This window comes from Rhinatrema bivittatum, chromosome 3 (assembly GCF_901001135.1).
Source record: "Rhinatrema bivittatum chromosome 3, aRhiBiv1.1, whole genome shotgun sequence".
Taxonomy (NCBI): domain Eukaryota; kingdom Metazoa; phylum Chordata; class Amphibia; order Gymnophiona; family Rhinatrematidae; genus Rhinatrema; species Rhinatrema bivittatum.
In genome coordinates, this window is record NC_042617.1 from 513,735,084 (window position 1) to 513,758,406 (window position 23,323).

A 23,323-nucleotide genomic window follows, 5' to 3' on the forward strand; every position below is an offset into this window, starting at 1 on the left:
CAGGATGCCCTCGGCCAAAATTCACCCCAGTCCCAGTGCCTTGCACACCTGGGTACATTTGGTGCATACTCTGACATCCTCAGCTCGGTACTCGCCCATATGCGAGGACTACCATCCTGCTTGTCCTGTGAGAAAGCAAATGTTGCTTACCTGTAACAGGTATTCTCACAGGACAGCAGGATGTTAGTCCTCACGAAACCCGCCCGCCGCCCCGCCCCATATGTGAGTACTAACATCCTGCTGTCCTGTGAGAAAGCAAATGTTGCTTACCTGTAACAGGTATTCTCACAGGACAGCAGGATGTTAGTCCTCACAAAACCCGCCCGCTGCCCCGCGGTTTGGGGTTCGTTATGTTTCTTATTTAATTTTTCGGCACTTCCTGTAGCTTTTTAAACAAGACTGAAGGGGGACTCCTGCTGGCTGCAGGGTTAGTGCATTGCTGGGCATACCCAGTAGGGGCCAGTCAAAGTTCTAGAAACTTTGACAAAAGTGTTCCGTGATTGGGCTCCATCCTATGATGTCACCGATATGTGAGGACTAACATCCTGCTGTCCTGTGAGAACACCTGTTACAGGTAAGCAACATTTGCTTTCTCTGCACAAAGAACCCCCCCAGTCAGTTTCAGTCCCCCCCCCCCCTCAAATAAACCTATCATTGTCTTTATTTGATAGCATCGTTCAACCATTGGTTCTAGATGGGAGTGAGGTCTGGAGTCTACACAGAGTGGGACAGAATCTCAGTAAAACCCTGCACCTCCAGTTCTGTAACACACACCAGAACCACAGAAATTCCCTCCGCAAAGCAGGTAGAACATTTCCCCATTACAACTTATCAGTCAACAAAATTTATATTCAAATTGTAATGTCACCTCAGGAAGAGCAACATCCACTCCCTTCCACTGACACTTTGTAAAGTAACATAAAACTGTGAAAAAAGACCCTCAGAATCTATAAACTTCCAAGACTCAAACAGCAAAACCCTAGCTACGAAAAGGCAGCTCTACAAATATTACACCAGGCCTAAAATACCAATGCACCTCCTATTGGGAAACAGAACAAGCTGAATTGCTACAGATCCCCACACAGGAACGACACGCAAGCAGAATTCCTCCCCTCCGTCACACATTCAGAACATGGACAGACTCGCGCCTAATACAGAGCAAGGGACCACAAATCAGAAACAGAAACATGCGGACAAAACGTGAAGCCAGATTCTATAAGCAGTGCAATACTGGAGGATGAGAAATAGAAAGGCAATCCTTCCTGCACTCTGCAAAATACCAAAACAGAAGAGAGGGGACTGTGAAGGGGGTGAATTTGGAAATGGGGCTAGTGAGGAGGTAAAAAGGGGGAATGGGAATGTAGGAGGGAGATCAGAGAGACAATAAAGGGGCTTGGCCATGCCGGGAGAGGTGAATGACAGGGAAGGAACTGGGGCCGGTGAGAGAGGTCAGAGGGCTGGGAGAGGATGAGCAGAGAGGGTGAAGCTGGGAGGAATAAGAGCTTGAGAGAGAAGTGAAATCAAAGGGGGAAATGAAGGGGCTGGAGAGGGGGGTGACAGAGGGAGATGGAAGGCTGGCGGTCTAAGTGAGAAATGAAGAGAGTAACGCTCCTTCCACTGCCTTTCAGCTCCTCCCCAGTCCCCTTAGGTCTTTCCATCTCACTCGCTCCCTCTCGCTCTTCAAAAGCTTTTCCTCCTTTTTAACCCTCCATAAAAGGCTTTTACGCTTTCTCACCCCTCTTCCAAGGCTTTTCCCTCTTCTCAACTCCCTCCCTTCAGATCCCCCCCCTCTTCTGACTCCCTGCAAATGTTCTCACCCCCTCGCCCTATATGCTTTCTACCCCTCAATCCCTTTTCCCTTTGTACCTTGTACCCGCCCCTCCCAGGGCCGGTGGAAGCACTAGGCGAACCAGGCCTGGGCCTAAGGCCCCGAGTATTAGGGGGCGCCGCGAGCAGTGGTATCCCGAGGGGAGCCAATACCCATGGGCGCAGGGAGGCTCGGGCGGCCGCCGGTGGACCTCATCCCACGAGCGGCTGAGCAGCGACACCTAGCAGGCAGATCGGCAGAGCCGTGGCGGAGCTCACGTCACCACGGCCCGAAGAAAAAAGTCGCGTTTAAACGTGCAGGTGCTCCTCCTCCTTCCTGAATGCGCGGCCCCGGAAGAAAACATCGCTGCAAAACGAGGCCGCATCGAGGCGAGCTTGCCTCAAACTGTAGCCACGGCAAAGACCCAAGACCCCTGGCTATCTACTTCCCCTGTCAAGAAGGGCTGAGTCTGGACAGGGATTACCAAGTCCCCGCTCGCCCTGCTCCACCCGAGGGATAGCCCAGGAAGGAACCTAACACCTCGGGGAGCCAAACTCTCTTCTTATCTTTTTTTTTTTTTTTTAAACAATTCCAGACTGCAGGTTTGCACCTCTACCATCTGCTGGAGACAGAGAAATACAGGTCAGTACTGAAGGACTGCAGGTGGCACTCCCATTTATGTAGCAGTGCCTCAAAGTTTTGTTCTCTGCCTCCATCTGCGGGTAGGGATGCATAAACCCTCTCGTCTGGACTGATCTGGGGTACTAACAGAACCTATTTCCTTAAAAGATGAAATGAAATGCCTAATGTCTCTTTTGCCCTGTATGTTTGTCTTGATTATATTGTAAGCTCTACTGAGTAGGGACTGTCTCTTATATGTTTTGGTAGAGTGCTATGTACTTCTAGTAGCACTATGGGAATGATAATTAGTAGTAGAAACTGGTTTGTACCTTTAGGAATCACTGTCCCATGGGTCCATGTCATCACTAAGAACATAAGAAATTGTCATACTAGATCAGACCAAGAGTCAATCAAGCCCAGCATCCTGTTTCCAACAGTGACCAAACCCAGCATTCCTGTTTCCTGTTTCCCACAGTACCCAAACACTAAGTAGACCCCATGCTACTGATGCTAGGATTAGACAGGCTATTCCCTAAGTCAGCTTGATTAATAGCAGTTAATAGACTTATCCAAACCTTTTTTAAACCCAGCTACACTAACTGCACTAACCACATCCTCTGGCAACAAATTCCAGAGCTTAAGCTGAGTGAAAAAGAACTTTCTCTGATTAGTCTTAATGTGCTACTTGCTAACTTCATGGTATGCCCCCTAGTCCTTCTATTAAACGAAAGTGTAAATAACCGATTCACATCTACTCGTTCAAGATCTCTCATGATTTTAAAGACCTCTATCATATCCCCCCTCAGCTGTCTCTACTCCAAGCTGAATAGCCCTAACCTCTTCAGCCTTTCCTCATAGGGGAGCTGTTCCATCCCCTTTTTCATTTTGATCACCCTTCTCTGTACCTTCTCCATGGCAACTATACCTTTTTTGGGGTGCGGCGACCAGAGTTGTACACAGTACTCAAGGTGCGGTCTCACCATGGAGTGATATAGATGCATTCTGACGTTCTGTTTTATTCACTCCTAATAATTCCTAATATTCTGTTTGCTTTTTTGACTGCCGCAGCACACTGAGCTGATGATTTCAATATATTACCCACTATGATGCCTAGATCTTTTTCCTGCGTGGTAACTCCGAATATGGAACCTAACATCTGTAACTACAGGAATGTTTATTTCCCATTAAATTTCATCTTCCATTTGGATGCCCAATCTTCCAGAATCGCAAGGTCCTCCTGCAATGTATCACAATCCATTTGTGATTTAACTACTCTGAATAATTTTGTATCATCTGCAGATTTGATAACCTCACTCATCATATTCATTTCCAGATCATTTATAAATATATTGAAAAGCACAGGTCCAAGTACAGATCCCTGAGGCACTCCACTGTTTACCCTTTTCCTTTTTTTTTTTCAAAATAATTTTTATTGGGAGGATACATGAATAGGCAGTGAATCCCACACTCAGTAGATACAACCAATATACTAAACATCCAATACAACACAAGTTGTTTAAACAAACTAACAACAACAGAGACCTCCCTCATAACTACAGCCTATCTGTTTTTTCTGTTTTCTCCCCATACCAGTTCCCCTCATACTACTAACATTTGCACCTCACTTTGCCTCATGCACACCACACGCCATTCACACCACCACACACTACCCTTCCCTCCCCTTCCCCCCTCCACCCCCTAAGCCCCCTCACTCTACTGAGACCCTGGGTTGCACCATTCAAGCTCATAGCCACTTGCCCGCAGCCCTTCTTGAACAGCTGTCGGCATCAGAAGAACACAAGCCTGCCAGCAGGCCCAGTACAGTTTATCCAACTTCCGCTTGCCCAGTACAAAGTCTAAACGTTCAAGTTGGAGAAACGAGGCCATTCGCTGAAACCAGGACAGGACTGATGGGAACCCGTCCCGGGCTGTCCAGTTGTTTACCCTTTTCCACTGAGAAAATTAGCCATTTAATCCTACGCTTTGTTTCCTGTCTTTTAACCAGTTTGTAATCCACAAAAGGACATCACCTCCTGTCTCATAACTTTTTAGTTTTCTTAGAAGCCTTTCATGAGGGACTTCGTCAAATGCCTTCTGAAAATCCAAATACACTACATCTACTGGTTCACCTTTATCCACATGTTTATTAACCCCTTCAAAATATGATTTGTGAGGCAAGACTTCCCTTAGGTAAAGCCATGCTGACTTTGTTCCATTAAACCATGTCTTTCTATATGTTCTGTGATTTTGATCTTTAGAACACTTTCCACTATTTTTCCTGGCACTGAAGTCAGGCTCACTGGTCTATAGTTTCCTGGATCGCCCCTGGAACCCTTTTTAAATATTGGGGTTACATTAGCCACCCTCTAGTCTTCAGGTACAATGGATGATTTTAATGATAGGTTACAAAATTTACCTAATAGATTTGAAATTTCATTTTTTAGTTCCTTCAGAACCCTGGGGTGTATACCATCCAGTCCAGGTGATTTACTACTCTTCAGTTTGTCAATCAGGCCTACTTCATCTTCTAGGTTCACCGTGATTTGGTTCAGTTCATCTGACTCATCACCCTTGAAAACCATCTCTGGAACTGGTATCTCCCCAGCATCATCATTGGTAAACACAGAAGCAAAGAATTCATTTAGTCTTTCTGCAATGACCTAAACTTCCCTAAGAGCCCCTTTAACCCCTCAGTCATCCAACCGACTCCCTTATAGGTTTCTTGCTTCGGATGTATTTTAAAAACTTTTTATTATGACTTTTTGCCTCTACGGCCAACATCATTTCAAATTCTCCCTTAGCCTGCCTTATCAGTGTTTTACACTTAACTTGACAATGCTTATGCTTTTTCCTATTTTCTTCAGATGGATCCTTCTTCCAATTTTTGAAGGATTGTTTTTGGCTAAAATAGCCTCTTTCAGCTCACCTTTTAACCTTGCTGGTAATCGTTTTGCCTTCCTTCCACCTTTTTTAATGCATGGAAGACATCTGGACTGCGCATCTAAGATTGTATTGTTATAACTATTTATATTTTTCCAAACAAACAGAGAAAAGTACATAGAAGCAATAACTCATATTGCAGTGAGGTACATGGCAAAAGATAGTACATAGGGGAGCAAACGATTGAGGGACAATAGAAGTGGAAATAAAAAAATAACCCTAAGTGGCACCACAAATTAGCTTAAGTATCATTCAAATAATCAAGATATGGCCCCCAAGTACTGGTAAATTTAGCATGCTTACCCTTAAGACTGTATCGTAGCTGTTCCAGATCAGCAATAGCCTGTATTTGTGAGCGCCAGTGAGGCATACTAGGGGTGACTTTTTTTTCTGAATGAGAGTGATCGTAGCATCAGCCATAGTGCCCAGGGAATGCCCCCCACCACCAGTAGGGAACCCATCAGGGCCAGGACATTTACCCTCCGGTAACAACTTGATAGCTGCCTGAATTTCAAGCAGAGAAATTGGGGCCACCATAAGATTCTATTTTTAAACAATGTCTACACCTGTTGTACACTTTTAACCTCTGCAGCTGCACCTTTCAGTTTTTTTCTATTTCGCTCATTTTATCAAAGTTTCCCTTTTGAAAATTTAGTGTTAGAGCTGTAGATTTACATACTGTCCCCTTCCAGTCATTAGTTCAAATCTTATCACGTTATGATCACCATTGCCAAGTGGCCCCACCACTATTACCTCTCTCACCAAATCTTGCGTTCTACCAAGAATTAAATCTAAAATTGCTCCCTCTATCGTTGGTTCCTGAACCAATTGCTCCATGAAGCAGTAGTTTATTCCATCCAGGAACTTTGTCTCTAGCAAGTCCTGATGTTACATTTACCCAGTCAATATTGGGGTAATTGAAATCTCCTATTACTGCACTGCCAAATTTATTAGCTTCCCTGATTTCTCTTAGCATTTCATCATCTGACCATTTTGGCCAGGTGGACGGTAGTATACTCCTATCACCGTACTCATACCCAACACACATGCAATATCAACCCATATAGATTCTAATAAGTATTTAGTCTCTTGTATGATCTTTATACTGTTGGACTCTATAGCCTCCTGGATATAAAGTGCCACACCCTCCAAGTTGATCCTATCATTGCGATATAATTTGTATCCTGATATAGCACTGTTCCGTTAGTTATCCTCCTTCTACCAAGTCTCTGTGATGCCAATTATGTCTATCTCATCATTCACCGCTATACACTCTGACTCTCCCATCTTACATCTTAGATTTCTGGCAATGGCATACAGACATTTCAAAGTGTGTTTTTTATTTGTATTAACAACCTGCTTTCAGATGATAGGGATAATTTGGATTCTTTACTTACAGGCACATGGACTATGTTTGCATTTATTGGAACCTCTCTGTTGGGATGCCATAGCTCTCCTATTTCATTAGTATCCTTCAAAGATACATTCCTCCGAACCATTTAAAAGCTGCTCTATCTCCTTTTTAAAAGTTAGTGCCAGCAGCCTGATTTCATTCTGGTTTCCCAGTTTCTTACAAAACTGAATCCCTGCTCCCTGCATCATTGTCTCATCCATGAATTGAAACCCGAGAGCTTTGCCTGCCTCTGAGGACCTGCACCTGGAATGGGCAACATTTCAGAGAATGCCACCCTGGAGGCTCCAGATTTCAGCTTTCTACCTGAAATCCTAAATTTGGCTTCCAGAACTTCTCTCCCACATTTTCCTATGTCGTTGGTGCCCATATGTACCTCGGCAGCCAGCTCCTTCCTAGCACTGTCTATAATCCTATCTGGGTGACGCGTGAGGTGTGCCGCCTTCGCACCAGGCAGGCAAGTTACCAGGCAGTCCTCATGTCCACCAGCCACCCAGCTAGCTACATTTATGATGGCCGACCTAACCCTTCCCTCCTGGGCAGTAGCCCTAGGAGTCTTGTACTCAGTGCAAGAGGACAATGCATCACCTGGAGAGCAGGTCCTTGCTACAGGATCATCACTTCCTGCTACACCAAGATGATGTTCTCCAACCGTGAGACTTTTCTGATCCAAGGCAGCACCGGGTGACGTGTGAGGTGTGCCACCGTCGCACCAGGCAGGCAGGTTACCAGGCAGTCCTTCCGTTCATCAGCCACCCAACTATCTACATTTATTATGGCCGACCTAACCCTGCCCCCCGGTACTGTAGAGGTTACATGGGGTAAATCAATCAGGAGCCTGAGTTTTTTTTTTTAAATTTAATTTTATTTATATTCCAACTTTCAGCACTTCAAAGTGGATGACATTCAGGTACTGTAGTTATTTCTCTATTCATAGTGGGCTCACAATCTGACCCTGAGGCCACAAGGAGTGGTGACAGTGGTATTTAAAACCTGGCTTCCCACTGCTCTAACCCTTAGTCTTTTATAGCCAGCGAGCAGAGGTGTTTCAGGGATGGAGCTGAGGCAGAGCTGGAGGGGCGGAGTCTGCAGAATTTCAAATGTCTCTCTGGTACAGCACAAAAGTCGAGCCACGCACTTGGAAAATTATTGTTGGTGATGAGCAGGAGTTTTACTTGTTATTTGCCTGGTATATTGAGAGAAGGTTTTTTTATTCAGATGATCTTCAGCCGGTCAGCAGGCGGCAGTATAAGAGCGCAGAGTTCCACTGGCACCAGGAGCTGGAGCTGAGGGGATGAATCCCAGGACCGATGTCTTCACCCTGCTACTAAGTTCTGAGAGAAAGAGACTGTAACACTGAGAGAGAGATGCTCGTTTCAGCAGACATTGCACTGCTGCTGAGGATCTGTTAGAGTGATAGAATGGGCTGAGAGAATGAGAGTTGGAATTAGCAGAAAGAGAGAGAGAGACCTGTTTCAGCTGGGAAGTACAGCTGTGGGTTGACAGGAAAAGGTTACACAGCACCCTCAAATCTGACTAGGAAGGAAGCAGCATTTCACTCTGGAGACAAACTGTTAAGTACCAGCAGTTACTGCTCCTTTCCTTTTTTCCTCTTTGCTGTTTGCAGTTTTCCAAGCCTTTTGAGTTAACTGTAAATCCTTTTCTTATATATTATAACATTCATTTATTAGCACTGTTTCTGTGAATGATTAGTGACAGGTAAGTTAGTGCTGGGTATCAGCAGGGTCCTGCACCAAGTCTCACACTTCTTTCAGGTTTTTGTGTCAGGTAGAGCTGGAGTAACCAACAAGCATCTGAATCAGTGAGGAGGTCTTCTGACCACAGATTGTGCTAATAAATAAACATTTGACTGCTATATAGTGATTCCTCAGTTGTTATATTTATTGTTTTGTCTTTTCTGGGTCTCTTTTCTAAGGTCTAAGCACCTCCCAGAGGAGGACCTAGTTTAGGGTAGTGAGTGGACTAAACCATTTGCTATGGCTCATTGGAGTAACTATAGAGGGCAGACAGTTCCCTGTGATCTGAGGGACTCCTCGTCTCTGAGAAATCACTGATTAGCACTGTGAAATCCCTGAATACCAACAAAATGTTTCTTCATTTATATTTATTAGAGATGTGAATCGTGTCCTCGATCGTCTTAACGATCGATTTCGGCTGGGAGGGGGAGGGAATCGTATTGTTGCCGTTTGGGGGGGTAAAATATCGTGATATATCGTTAAAATCGTTAAAACCCGCTAAAACCCACCCCCGACCCTTTAAATTAAATCCCCCACCCTCCCGAACCCCCCCCAAATGACTTAAATTACCTGGTGGTCCAGCGGCGGTCCGGAACGGGCTCCTGCTACTGAATCTTGTTGTCTTCGGCCGGCGCCATTTTCCAAAATGGCGCCGAAAAATGGCGGCGGCCATAGACCAACAGGATTCGACGGCAGGAGGTCCTTCCGGACCCCCGCTGGACTTTTGGCAAGTCTTGTGGGGGTCAGGAGGCCCCCCCCAAGCTGGCCAAAAGTTCCTGGAGGTCCAGCGGGGGTCAGGGAGCGATTTCCCGCCGCGAATCGTTTTCCATACGGAAAATGGCGCCGGCAGGAGATCGACTGCAGGAGGTCGTTCAGCGAGGCGCCGGAACCCTCGCTGAACGACCTCCTGCAGTCGATCTCCTGCCGGCGCCATTTTCCGTACGGAAAACGATTCGCGGCGGGAAATCGCTCCCTGACCCCCACTGGACCTCCAGGAACTTTTGGCCAGCTTGGGGGGGGCCTCCTGACCCCCACAAGACTTGACAAAAGTCCAGCGGGGGTCCGGAAGGACCTCCTGCCGTCGAATCCTGTTGGTCTATGGCCGCCGCCATTTTTCGGTGCCATTTTGGAAAATGGCGCCGGCCGAAGACAACAAGATTCAGTAGCAGGAGCCCGTTCCGGACCGCTGCCGTTCCGGACCCCCAGGTAATTTAAGTCATTTGGGGGGGGGGGGTTCGGGAGGGTGGGGGATTGAAGGAGGTAGGATTTGGCAAGGAAATGTTTAAGTTATTTGGGGGGGGGGGTTCGGGAGGATGGGGGATTTAATTTAAAGGGTCGGGGATGGGTTTTAGCGGGTTTTAGTGTGCCGGCTCACGATTCCAGACTGCAGGTTTGCACCTCTACCATCTGCTGGAGACAGAGAAATACAGGTCAGTACTGAAGGACTGCAGGTGGCACTCCCATTTATGTAGCAGTGCCTCAAAGTTTTGTTCTCTGCCTCCATCTGCGGGTAGGGATGCATAAACCCTCTCGTCTGGACTGATCTGGGGTACTAACAGAACCTATTTCCTTAAAAGATGAAATGAAATGCCTAATGTCTCTTTTGCCCTGTATGTTTGTCTTGATTATATTGTAAGCTCTACTGAGTAGGGACTGTCTCTTATATGTTTTGGTAGAGTGCTATGTACTTCTAGTAGCACTATGGGAATGATAATTAGTAGTAGAAACTGGTTTGTACCTTTAGGAATCACTGTCCCATGGGTCCATGTCATCACTAAGAACATAAGAAATTGTCATACTAGATCAGACCAAGAGTCAATCAAGCCCAGCATCCTGTTTCCAACAGTGACCAAACCCAGCATTCCTGTTTCCTGTTTCCCACAGTACCCAAACACTAAGTAGACCCCATGCTACTGATGCTAGGATTAGACAGGCTATTCCCTAAGTCAGCTTGATTAATAGCAGTTAATAGACTTATCCAAACCTTTTTTAAACCCAGCTACACTAACTGCACTAACCACATCCTCTGGCAACAAATTCCAGAGCTTAAGCTGAGTGAAAAAGAACTTTCTCTGATTAGTCTTAATGTGCTACTTGCTAACTTCATGGTATGCCCCCTAGTCCTTCTATTAAACGAAAGTGTAAATAACCGATTCACATCTACTCGTTCAAGATCTCTCATGATTTTAAAGACCTCTATCATATCCCCCCTCAGCTGTCTCTACTCCAAGCTGAATAGCCCTAACCTCTTCAGCCTTTCCTCATAGGGGAGCTGTTCCATCCCCTTTTTCATTTTGATCACCCTTCTCTGTACCTTCTCCATGGCAACTATACCTTTTTTGGGGTGCGGCGACCAGAGTTGTACACAGTACTCAAGGTGCGGTCTCACCATGGAGTGATATAGATGCATTCTGACGTTCTGTTTTATTCACTCCTAATAATTCCTAATATTCTGTTTGCTTTTTTGACTGCCGCAGCACACTGAGCTGATGATTTCAATATATTACCCACTATGATGCCTAGATCTTTTTCCTGCGTGGTAACTCCGAATATGGAACCTAACATCTGTAACTACAGGAATGTTTATTTCCCATTAAATTTCATCTTCCATTTGGATGCCCAATCTTCCAGAATCGCAAGGTCCTCCTGCAATGTATCACAATCCATTTGTGATTTAACTACTCTGAATAATTTTGTATCATCTGCAGATTTGATAACCTCACTCATCATATTCATTTCCAGATCATTTATAAATATATTGAAAAGCACAGGTCCAAGTACAGATCCCTGAGGCACTCCACTGTTTACCCTTTTCCTTTTTTTTTTTCAAAATAATTTTTATTGGGAGGATACATGAATAGGCAGTGAATCCCACACTCAGTAGATACAACCAATATACTAAACATCCAATACAACACAAGTTGTTTAAACAAACTAACAACAACAGAGACCTCCCTCATAACTACAGCCTATCTGTTTTTTCTGTTTTCTCCCCATACCAGTTCCCCTCATACTACTAACATTTGCACCTCACTTTGCCTCATGCACACCACACGCCATTCACACCACCACACACTACCCTTCCCTCCCCTTCCCCCCTCCACCCCCTAAGCCCCCTCACTCTACTGAGACCCTGGGTTGCACCATTCAAGCTCATAGCCACTTGCCCGCAGCCCTTCTTGAACAGCTGTCGGCATCAGAAGAACACAAGCCTGCCAGCAGGCCCAGTACAGTTTATCCAACTTCCGCTTGCCCAGTACAAAGTCTAAACGTTCAAGTTGGAGAAACGAGGCCATTCGCTGAAACCAGGACAGGACTGATGGGAACCCGTCCCGGGCTGTCCAGTTGTTTACCCTTTTCCACTGAGAAAATTAGCCATTTAATCCTACGCTTTGTTTCCTGTCTTTTAACCAGTTTGTAATCCACAAAAGGACATCACCTCCTGTCTCATAACTTTTTAGTTTTCTTAGAAGCCTTTCATGAGGGACTTCGTCAAATGCCTTCTGAAAATCCAAATACACTACATCTACTGGTTCACCTTTATCCACATGTTTATTAACCCCTTCAAAATATGATTTGTGAGGCAAGACTTCCCTTAGGTAAAGCCATGCTGACTTTGTTCCATTAAACCATGTCTTTCTATATGTTCTGTGATTTTGATCTTTAGAACACTTTCCACTATTTTTCCTGGCACTGAAGTCAGGCTCACTGGTCTATAGTTTCCTGGATCGCCCCTGGAACCCTTTTTAAATATTGGGGTTACATTAGCCACCCTCTAGTCTTCAGGTACAATGGATGATTTTAATGATAGGTTACAAAATTTACCTAATAGATTTGAAATTTCATTTTTTAGTTCCTTCAGAACCCTGGGGTGTATACCATCCAGTCCAGGTGATTTACTACTCTTCAGTTTGTCAATCAGGCCTACTTCATCTTCTAGGTTCACCGTGATTTGGTTCAGTTCATCTGACTCATCACCCTTGAAAACCATCTCTGGAACTGGTATCTCCCCAGCATCATCATTGGTAAACACAGAAGCAAAGAATTCATTTAGTCTTTCTGCAATGACCTAAACTTCCCTAAGAGCCCCTTTAACCCCTCAGTCATCCAACCGACTCCCTTATAGGTTTCTTGCTTCGGATGTATTTTAAAAACTTTTTATTATGACTTTTTGCCTCTACGGCCAACATCATTTCAAATTCTCCCTTAGCCTGCCTTATCAGTGTTTTACACTTAACTTGACAATGCTTATGCTTTTTCCTATTTTCTTCAGATGGATCCTTCTTCCAATTTTTGAAGGATTGTTTTTGGCTAAAATAGCCTCTTTCAGCTCACCTTTTAACCTTGCTGGTAATCGTTTTGCCTTCCTTCCACCTTTTTTAATGCATGGAAGACATCTGGACTGCGCATCTAAGATTGTATTGTTATAACTATTTATATTTTTCCAAACAAACAGAGAAAAGTACATAGAAGCAATAACTCATATTGCAGTGAGGTACATGGCAAAAGATAGTACATAGGGGAGCAAACGATTGAGGGACAATAGAAGTGGAAATAAAAAAATAACCCTAAGTGGCACCACAAATTAGCTTAAGTATCATTCAAATAATCAAGATATGGCCCCCAAGTACTGGTAAATTTAGCATGCTTACCCTTAAGACTGTATCGTAGCTGTTCCAGATCAGCAATAGCCTGTATTTGTGAGCGCCAGTGAGGCATACTAGGGGTGACTTTTTTTTCTGAATGAGAGTGATCGTAGCATCAGCCATAGTGCCCAGGGAATGCCCCCCACCACCAGTAGGGAACCCATCAGGGCCAGGACATTTACCCTCCGGTAACAACTTGATAGCTGCCTGAATTTCAAGCAGAGAAATTGGGGCCACCATAAGATTCTATTTTTAAACAATGTCTACACCTGTTGTACACTTTTAACCTCTGCAGCTGCACCTTTCAGTTTTTTTCTATTTCGCTCATTTTATCAAAGTTTCCCTTTTGAAAATTTAGTGTTAGAGCTGTAGATTTACATACTGTCCCCTTCCAGTCATTAGTTCAAATCTTATCACGTTATGATCACCATTGCCAAGTGGCCCCACCACTATTACCTCTCTCACCAAATCTTGCGTTCTACCAAGAATTAAATCTAAAATTGCTCCCTCTATCGTTGGTTCCTGAACCAATTGCTCCATGAAGCAGTAGTTTATTCCATCCAGGAACTTTGTCTCTAGCAAGTCCTGATGTTACATTTACCCAGTCAATATTGGGGTAATTGAAATCTCCTATTACTGCACTGCCAAATTTATTAGCTTCCCTGATTTCTCTTAGCATTTCATCATCTGACCATTTTGGCCAGGTGGACGGTAGTATACTCCTATCACCGTACTCATACCCAACACACATGCAATATCAACCCATATAGATTCTAATAAGTATTTAGTCTCTTGTATGATCTTTATACTGTTGGACTCTATAGCCTCCTGGATATAAAGTGCCACACCCTCCAAGTTGATCCTATCATTGCGATATAATTTGTATCCTGATATAGCACTGTTCCGTTAGTTATCCTCCTTCTACCAAGTCTCTGTGATGCCAATTATGTCTATCTCATCATTCACCGCTATACACTCTGACTCTCCCATCTTACATCTTAGATTTCTGGCAATGGCATACAGACATTTCAAAGTGTGTTTTTTATTTGTATTAACAACCTGCTTTCAGATGATAGGGATAATTTGGATTCTTTACTTACAGGCACATGGACTATGTTTGCATTTATTGGAACCTCTCTGTTGGGATGCCATAGCTCTCCTATTTCATTAGTATCCTTCAAAGATACATTCCTCCGAACCATTTAAAAGCTGCTCTATCTCCTTTTTAAAAGTTAGTGCCAGCAGCCTGATTTCATTCTGGTTTCCCAGTTTCTTACAAAACTGAATCCCTGCTCCCTGCATCATTGTCTCATCCATGAATTGAAACCCGAGAGCTTTGCCTGCCTCTGAGGACCTGCACCTGGAATGGGCAACATTTCAGAGAATGCCACCCTGGAGGCTCCAGATTTCAGCTTTCTACCTGAAATCCTAAATTTGGCTTCCAGAACTTCTCTCCCACATTTTCCTATGTCGTTGGTGCCCATATGTACCTCGGCAGCCAGCTCCTTCCTAGCACTGTCTATAATCCTATCTGGGTGACGCGTGAGGTGTGCCGCCTTCGCACCAGGCAGGCAAGTTACCAGGCAGTCCTCATGTCCACCAGCCACCCAGCTAGCTACATTTATGATGGCCGACCTAACCCTTCCCTCCTGGGCAGTAGCCCTAGGAGTCTTGTACTCAGTGCAAGAGGACAATGCATCACCTGGAGAGCAGGTCCTTGCTACAGGATCATCACTTCCTGCTACACCAAGATGATGTTCTCCAACCGTGAGACTTTTCTGATCCAAGGCAGCACCGGGTGACGTGTGAGGTGTGCCACCGTCGCACCAGGCAGGCAGGTTACCAGGCAGTCCTTCCGTTCATCAGCCACCCAACTATCTACATTTATTATGGCCGACCTAACCCTGCCCCCCGGTACTGTAGAGGTTACATGGGGTAAATCAATCAGGAGCCTGAGTTTTTTTTTTTAAATTTAATTTTATTTATATTCCAACTTTCAGCACTTCAAAGTGGATGACATTCAGGTACTGTAGTTATTTCTCTATTCATAGTGGGCTCACAATCTGACCCTGAGGCCACAAGGAGTGGTGACAGTGGTATTTAAAACCTGGCTTCCCACTGCTCTAACCCTTAGTCTTTTATAGCCAGCGAGCAGAGGTGTTTCAGGGATGGAGCTGAGGCAGAGCTGGAGGGGCGGAGTCTGCAGAATTTCAAATGTCTCTCTGGTACAGCACAAAAGTCGAGCCACGCACTTGGAAAATTATTGTTGGTGATGAGCAGGAGTTTTACTTGTTATTTGCCTGGTATATTGAGAGAAGGTTTTTTTATTCAGATGATCTTCAGCCGGTCAGCAGGCGGCAGTATAAGAGCGCAGAGTTCCACTGGCACCAGGAGCTGGAGCTGAGGGGATGAATCCCAGGACCGATGTCTTCACCCTGCTACTAAGTTCTGAGAGAAAGAGACTGTAACACTGAGAGAGAGATGCTCGTTTCAGCAGACATTGCACTGCTGCTGAGGATCTGTTAGAGTGATAGAATGGGCTGAGAGAATGAGAGTTGGAATTAGCAGAAAGAGAGAGAGAGACCTGTTTCAGCTGGGAAGTACAGCTGTGGGTTGACAGGAAAAGGTTACACAGCACCCTCAAATCTGACTAGGAAGGAAGCAGCATTTCACTCTGGAGACAAACTGTTAAGTACCAGCAGTTACTGCTCCTTTCCTTTTTTCCTCTTTGCTGTTTGCAGTTTTCCAAGCCTTTTGAGTTAACTGTAAATCCTTTTCTTATATATTATAACATTCATTTATTAGCACTGTTTCTGTGAATGATTAGTGACAGGTAAGTTAGTGCTGGGTATCAGCAGGGTCCTGCACCAAGTCTCACACTTCTTTCAGGTTTTTGTGTCAGGTAGAGCTGGAGTAACCAACAAGCATCTGAATCAGTGAGGAGGTCTTCTGACCACAGATTGTGCTAATAAATAAACATTTGACTGCTATATAGTGATTCCTCAGTTGTTATATTTATTGTTTTGTCTTTCCTGGGTCTCTTTTCTAAGGTCTAAGCACCTCCCAGAGGAGGACCTAGTTTAGGGTAGTGAGTGGACTAAACCATTTGCTATGGCTCATTGGAGTAACTATAGAGGGCAGACAGTTCCCTGTGATCTGAGGGACTCCTCGTCTGAGAAATCACTGATTAGCACTGTGAAATCCCTGAATACCAACAAAATGTTTCTTCATTTATATTTATAAACTAATAGGTCCATTCAGCGGTGCTGAGAGCAGGAAGTTAGCTGGACTTACCCAGGTACGGGTTCCCGCTGGATAGACCCAAAGACAGTGGAGTAAGTTTATCTATCTCACTTCAGGGCTGCTACCCAGCTAAACATAAGCCCCACACCCGGTCATCTCTTTTATCCAGGTAAGTTAGCCATTCATTGGCCCACAATTTTAACACTTTGCGGTTTGTCCAGCTAAATTCCAAACTCAGCCGACAAATCCGCTGACCAAGCACCTTTAAAAGTATTACAGGGCACGAAGCGATGTTTGCAAAGTCTCCTTACCGGTTTTTTTTTCTTCGAAGCGCATGCACTGCAATCAGACCAAACACACACGGGATGTCAAGGAGAAGTAAGGGAAAGGAAAAGGGGAAAGGGGAAGCATAAACAAGACAGAGAAAGGGGAGGAAAAGTAGAGAACAGCAAAGGCAGGTGGGCAGAGAGGAAGGAGGAGGGAGATATAGAGAAGGGAGGCATGGGCTAGGGGAGAGGAGGGAGAGCAGGGAGAGCATTGGAAGGAGGGTGGGAGGAGTTGATACAATAACAGGAAGGAGCAAAGGAGAAAAAGATGGAAGGGGGGAACAGGAGATAAGGCCGGGAGATTGATGGGAGAGGGAGGAGGGGAGATGCAGAGGGGGCGGCATGGGGAAGAAGAGAGGAGAGAGAGCAGAGGGAGCAGTGGAAAGAGGGATGGGAGTAGCTGCACCGGTGCTGAAGTTTGCAGGACGAGCGGAACCGGAAAGAGAAAGAAAGGAGATATGTGAGCATTTCCTGATGTCCTACTTTCCATCTGAGGTACAGGCATTGATATTGGTTATCACAAAGTTAATTGTGCCCATTTCTGTATTCAAAGTAAGGGGTAAGTTTTCAGAAGAGCTGCTAAGTGACCACAAGAGTTGATTCCGTTTACTGGATAAATTTTCAATCACAGCTTGGCGGCTGGAAATATTCCCAAATTTAGCTTAGCTGGTTCAGCACTGAGAAGCCTCCTGAATACTTACCCTGAGCAGCTCCAGAGGATCTAACCTCACTGAAGGGCCTGTCCCTTAATCTAAAAAAATACCCACCTCTACCCTGACTCCCAATCGCTCGGTCATTTTTGATGCAGGCTTGTCTTCGTCTGTTAAAGAAAGGTTCAAACTTTAAATTGTGTAAGGCTGAATGCACATCACCATTATATACAGGGAGGACAATAATGAAAGCCATTTCTGGGGATAAAGTGCTCTTTTATCCACAGAAATAGGCTATTTGATTACTGTCCATCCTCTACACAAGTAAAGGTAGGAGCATATAACAAGGTATATTTCTGGTTTGGAGTTCGGACAGGGGGAAAACTATATGCTACCCAGCTAAACATAAGCCCCACACCCAGTCATCCCGTTTTATCCAGGTAAGTTAGCCATTCATTGGCCCACAATTTTAACACTTTGCGGTTTGTCCAGCTAAATTCCGAACTCAGCTGGACAAATCCGCTGATCAAGGACCTTTAAAAGTATTATAGGGCACAAAGCGATGTTTGCAAAGTCTCCTTACCGGTTTTTTTTCTTCGAAGCGCACGCACTGCAATCAGACCAAATACACACGGGATGTCAAAGAGAAGTAAGGGAAAGGAAAAGGGGAAAGGGGAAGCATAAACAAGACAGAGAAAGGGGAGGAAAAGTAGAGAACAGCAAAGGCAGGTGGGCAGAGAGGAAGGAGAAGGAAGATATAGAGAAGGGAGGCATGGGCTAGGGGAGAGGAGTGAGAGCAGAGAGAGCATTGGAAGGAGGGTGGGAGGAGTCGATACAATAACAGGAAGGAGCAAAGGAGAAAAAGATGGAAGGGGAGAACAGGAGATAAGGCAGGGAGATTGATGGGAGAGGGTGGAGGGAAGATAGAGAGGGGGAGGCTTGGGGTAGGGAAGAGCAGAGGGAGCAATGGAAAGAGGGGTGGGAATAGTTGCACCGGTGCTGAAGTTTGCAGGATGAGCGGAACCGGAAAGAGAAAGAAAGGAGATATGTAAGCATTTCCTGATGTCCTACTTTCCATCTGAGGTACAGGCATTGATCTTGGTTATCACAAACAGGCCAATACAGTAAGGTGCGGTAGAAAGAGGTGCATTAGTGCCGGGCGCACCTGCGTTTGCCGCACGCACAGTTCGGATCACATACCGCTCGAGACTGTATTTAAATGGCAATCTTTGCGTGCCTTGAAGGCTTTATGCATAAGCAACACGAAATCAGATGAAAAAGAAGAGTCTGAAGACAAATCTGTCTGATCCCCCTCAGGGACCTCTGGATTGGCAGCACAGCTGGGTCTTGCAGGTCTGTCCCCCTTAGGGACTCTGCGTTGTGGTGACAATCGCGGTGGAGGGTCGTCCTCCCCCCGTGCCGCTGGCACCTTGGGGCGTTCCCACGGGATTGGGTCGGCACCTGAAGAATGTAAGTCCCCAAATGCTCCGGTCACTGTTTGGACCCTCACCAGGTCCCTGCCCGTGGCCGCAGAGACCCCCTTGCCTTCGGAGAGGCAATCGGAACACAAATTGTCCCAGGACAGTTGCGCCCGCGCGGTGCCGTAGGCCCTACAAGCGGCCCGATGTGGCATGCTGCAGCAAAAAACAGCCCCGAAAATCGCTCGGAAGGTGGCGAAAATGGCGCGCAAGCACCCAAATGCGACCGGAAGGGAAGGAGAATGAAGCCCCGACAGAACACACAAAATTTTTTTTAACTTTTTTCTTTTTTTTAAATATACTCGCCCAATAGTCTCTGGGTCCTGGACCTACTGGGGGGAGTGAGCCGGGCTCCCCGGTATCACCCCCAGTCACAAATTCACGCTGGCAGGAGGGCAAAACACCCCACACCTCAGTGGCCTGGGAAATCAGGGGGGATGGTCTCCTCCGGACCTCACAACCCCCTGGGAGGCGGGAGACTGGACCTGCAGGCAAACCACTGCGCTCCTATACCTTATTCTAACTTTATCCTTCTTTTTACCCAGCTAACAATACTATCTAGAACTGAAAAACTAGGCCTCAGCACAGACTGTAGGTTTTGCACCTCCTCCACCTGCTAGGAGACAGAGGAAGACTGCCAGACTGTAGGTGGCACCAGCCTAGATAAGGCATAGGTTTGTTTGATAAACTTCTGTCTCCAACTGCTAGAGGGTGGGCAAAACCCAGGAGTCTGGACTGATCCGGGTACGTACAGGGAATTTAGCTTAGCCAGTTCAGCACTGAGGAGCCTCCTGAAAACTTAGCCTGAGCAGTTCCAGAGGATCTAACCTCGCTGAAGGGCCTGTCCCTTAATCTAAAAAAAATACCCACCTCTATCCTGACTCCCAATCGCTCGGTCATTTTTGATGCAGGCTTGTCTTCGTCTGTTAAAGAAAGGTTCAGACTTTAAAATGTGCAAGGCTGAATGCACATCACCATTATATACAGGGAGGACAATAATGAAAGCCATTTCTGGGGGTAAAGCGCTCTTTTATCCACAGAAATAGGCTGTTTGATTACTGTCCATCCTCTACACAAGTAAAGGTAGGAGCATATAACAAGGCATATTTCTGGTTTGGAGTTCGGACAGAGGGAAAACTATATGCAGAGTTTTCCTTTAACACCGTGCCCTCACAAAAAGCAGGCAGGGGTATTTTAGAGGGGGCAATAAACAAAGCAAATCTAGATGTGTACTTTTGCATTCCTTATCACCTCAGGTTAAAATTCAGATGGGATTGGCCAGACCTTGCATACTTTGATTATTTAGGTCAAGGCTGGGAAACATCCAGACCCAGATGAGACCCACAGCTCAGTCCCAGGCAGCCACTGCCAGAGCCCCAGACCAGAGGTTCATGGAGGGAGCTTTTGCTCCGTGTCTCTGACTCCCCCCTCCCCCTCCCCCCCATAATCAAATGTTCACGGCAGGAGCGAGCAGGATCTGCTGCCACAGCTTGGGTTCATCTCCCCACCTTGTCCTTGAATGAAATATTCATAAGGACTGGAGAGTGGCACGAGAGCTCCTGCCTCATCCTTGGCTCCTTCCTGCAGCCTCCCACCCCAAGAAAAACAGAGAGGCAAGACTCGCTTTCAATTGCTTCCCCTCCCCCTTTATAATCCCACACAATGTTTGTTTTGGTTAAATAAAGGCCGCAGTTTATTATAACATGACCCGAGCCCCTAACACTTAATACACTATTCAACATATACACCCCCCCCCCCCTTTTATCCCCTTCTTAACAACTTGCTCCCCACCTCGACCCAGTGGTAGAGCTACACCCATAGAGTCCATTTCCTTACCCCGCCTCGCACCAGCGTGGGTAAGTACCCCGGCCTCTGAGCTTCGACCCCCTCTTGTTCATTGGCCACCTCATGTAGCAGCCCCACGCTACACGAGATACCCCCCCCCCCTCCCCAAAATGCCTTTTAACAAGACATAACAAAATCAACCATATTGGGCTCAGGTTACCCGCCACTGTGACAATCAATAAAGACAACACACATTGAATAACATCCAATGATTCTCCCGTAAGGGAGGGAGGAGGGAAATTATTCCAGCCTGCTCCCTCAGCCCTCTCGCACCCAACTGAGGCGTGAAAGGGCTCTCTGCCCTAACTAACTATTACCCCAACCAATCCCAGCTCCTCAATTCAAAATACTTCCTTTTCATTGGCCCCTTAGCTTTACTTTCTCCCCCTCCCCTTTCCCTCCTAACTTATAATTTAACCCTATCCTACCGCTCGCTAACCCCCGTTATTATCTGCTAAGCAATACAAGATTGCTTAGCCTTCACTTAAATGTTCACAGGGAAAACAGAGCAAGAGCTGTGCTGCTTCTGGCTCTGCCCCTGCCACACAGAATGAAATATTCATGGCAGGAATGAAGAGCACACATCACATCTCTTCCTTTACCTCCCTGGAATAAAACATTCTTAGCAGAAGTAAAGCAAAAGCTGCTTCACCTGACACTCGGAGGTTAAACCCTTGCTCACTTGCTTGGACCTTGAAGATCCTAGCAAGCACTGCAGAGGCCTTGCCTGCTCCTGCACTTGTGCCTCTCTCCTGACAACCTCCCACCCACCAACTGGGTTTCCCAAGTACCCTACCACCTGCTCCTTCATGAGGGCTTTCTGAGGACATTGTGACTCCCTAAACCTGGGGTTTCACAGTATCCAGACAAATAAAGAAGGCACATCCAAAAAATACCAGAATCACTGAAAAACTCACTTACCTAGGATCCACAGTGCTAATAAACAGAGCTTGTTATGAAGACTGTATTACAAGCAGGGGAAGAAGAAAAGGAATTTCACAGTAACTCCAACTGGTTTTTAAGTGAATGTTTTTGCAGAGCTGAATGCTGCACCTGTCTCAGTCGGCTCTGAGGGTGCTGATAGGATCAGCTCAGACTGTACAACTGGCTGGGCTTCTTTAGCTTTACAAACTCTCCCTGTCTGTCCCTATTAACTCACAGCTCTCTCTCTCCCTCAGGGACCCTCTAATGGTAATAAAAGGGAATTTTACATGGGAGGGAAATAATATTAACCACTAAAACTGTTTTGCTAAAAGGAGAAGTAAGGGAAAGGAAAAGGGGAAGCATAAACAAGACAGAGAAAGGGAATGAAAAGCAAAGAACAGCAAAGACAGGTGGGCAGAGAGGAAAGAGAAGGAAGATATAGAGCGTTCACCCAGCAAGATAGGAACCAATCTCTTGAAGAGACAGCGTAGTCCAGGCAGAAGGTCTGTGGCAGATAGTGAAGAGACGAAGTGATGGTCACAGGAATATGGAGACGTTGGAGGCATGAAGACCCAAGAGACGCTGGAGGCATGAAGACACAGGAGACGCTGGAGGGATGATGACACAGGAGACACTGGAGGCATGAAGACACAGGAGACGCTGGAGGCATGAAGACCCAAGAGACGCTGGAGGCATGAAGACACAGGAGACGCTGGAGGCATGAAGACCCAAGAGACGCTAGAGGCATGAAGACACAGGAGACGCTGGAGGCATGAAGACCCAAGAGACGCTGGAGGCATGAAGACACAGGAGACGCTGGAGGCACGAAGACCCAAGAGACGCTGGAGGCATGAAGACATAGGAGACGCTGGAGGGACGATGACACAGGAGACACTGGAGGCACGACACCAAAGCACAGGGATCACAGCCTAGGAGCAACAGAGGATGTCTGTTGCAAAGAGCAAGAAAGAAAGGAGTTGCCTGGTTTCAAACCTCTACTATGGTGATGTCATAATCAGACATCATAATCCCGAGCTGGCTTAGCTCTCCAGCTGCAGCCCTTAAAGGGACCTAACACTTTGCTCTCTGGCTATAGTTTTCCCCCTGTCCGAACTCCAAACCAGAAATATGCCTTGTTATATGCTCCTACCTTTACTTGTGTAGAGGATGGACAGTAATCAAACAGCCTATTTCTGTGGATAAAAGAGCGCTTTACCCCCAGAAATGGCTTTCATTATTGTCCTCCCTGTATATAATGGTGATGTGCATTCAGCCTTACACATTTTAAAGTCTGAAACTTTCTTTAACAGACGAAGACAAGCCTGCATTAAAAATGACCGAGTGATTGGGAGTCAGGGTAGAGGTGGGTATTTTTTTAGATTAAGGGACAGGCCCTTCAGTGAGGTTAGATCTTCTGGAGGCTTCTCAGTGCTGAACCGGCTAAGCTAAATTTGGGAACATTTCCATGCTGGTAATCAGTTTGCCTTCCTTCCATTTTTCTTAATGCATGGAATACACCTGGCCTGTGCTTCTAGGATGCTACTTTTAAACAAGGCCCACGCCTGTTTTTTGTAACTACTTTTCTCATTTTCTCAAAGTTTCCCTTTTGAAAGTTTAGTGCTAGAGCCATAGATTTACATACTGTTCCCCTTTCAGTCATTAATTTAAATTTGAT

At 45.8% G+C, this 23,323-nt stretch overlaps 1 long non-coding RNA gene across 2 annotated transcripts; it reads right to left on the reverse strand.

Moving 5' to 3' along the window:
- Positions 1-18,268: 18,268 nt before the first annotated feature.
- LOC115088849 lies at positions 18,269-22,273 on the reverse strand. 2 transcript variants are annotated; one of them, XR_003855932.1, is made up of 3 exons: positions 22,100-22,273; positions 19,750-19,802; positions 18,269-18,400 (listed from the first exon to the last, which is right to left on the reverse strand). It is a non-coding gene; the product is annotated as an uncharacterized LOC115088849 (long non-coding RNA). The 2 variants fall into 2 exon arrangements; XR_003855931.1 differs by lacking the exon at positions 22,100-22,273 and adding an exon at positions 21,646-21,768.
- Positions 22,274-23,323: the final 1,050 nt, after the last annotated feature.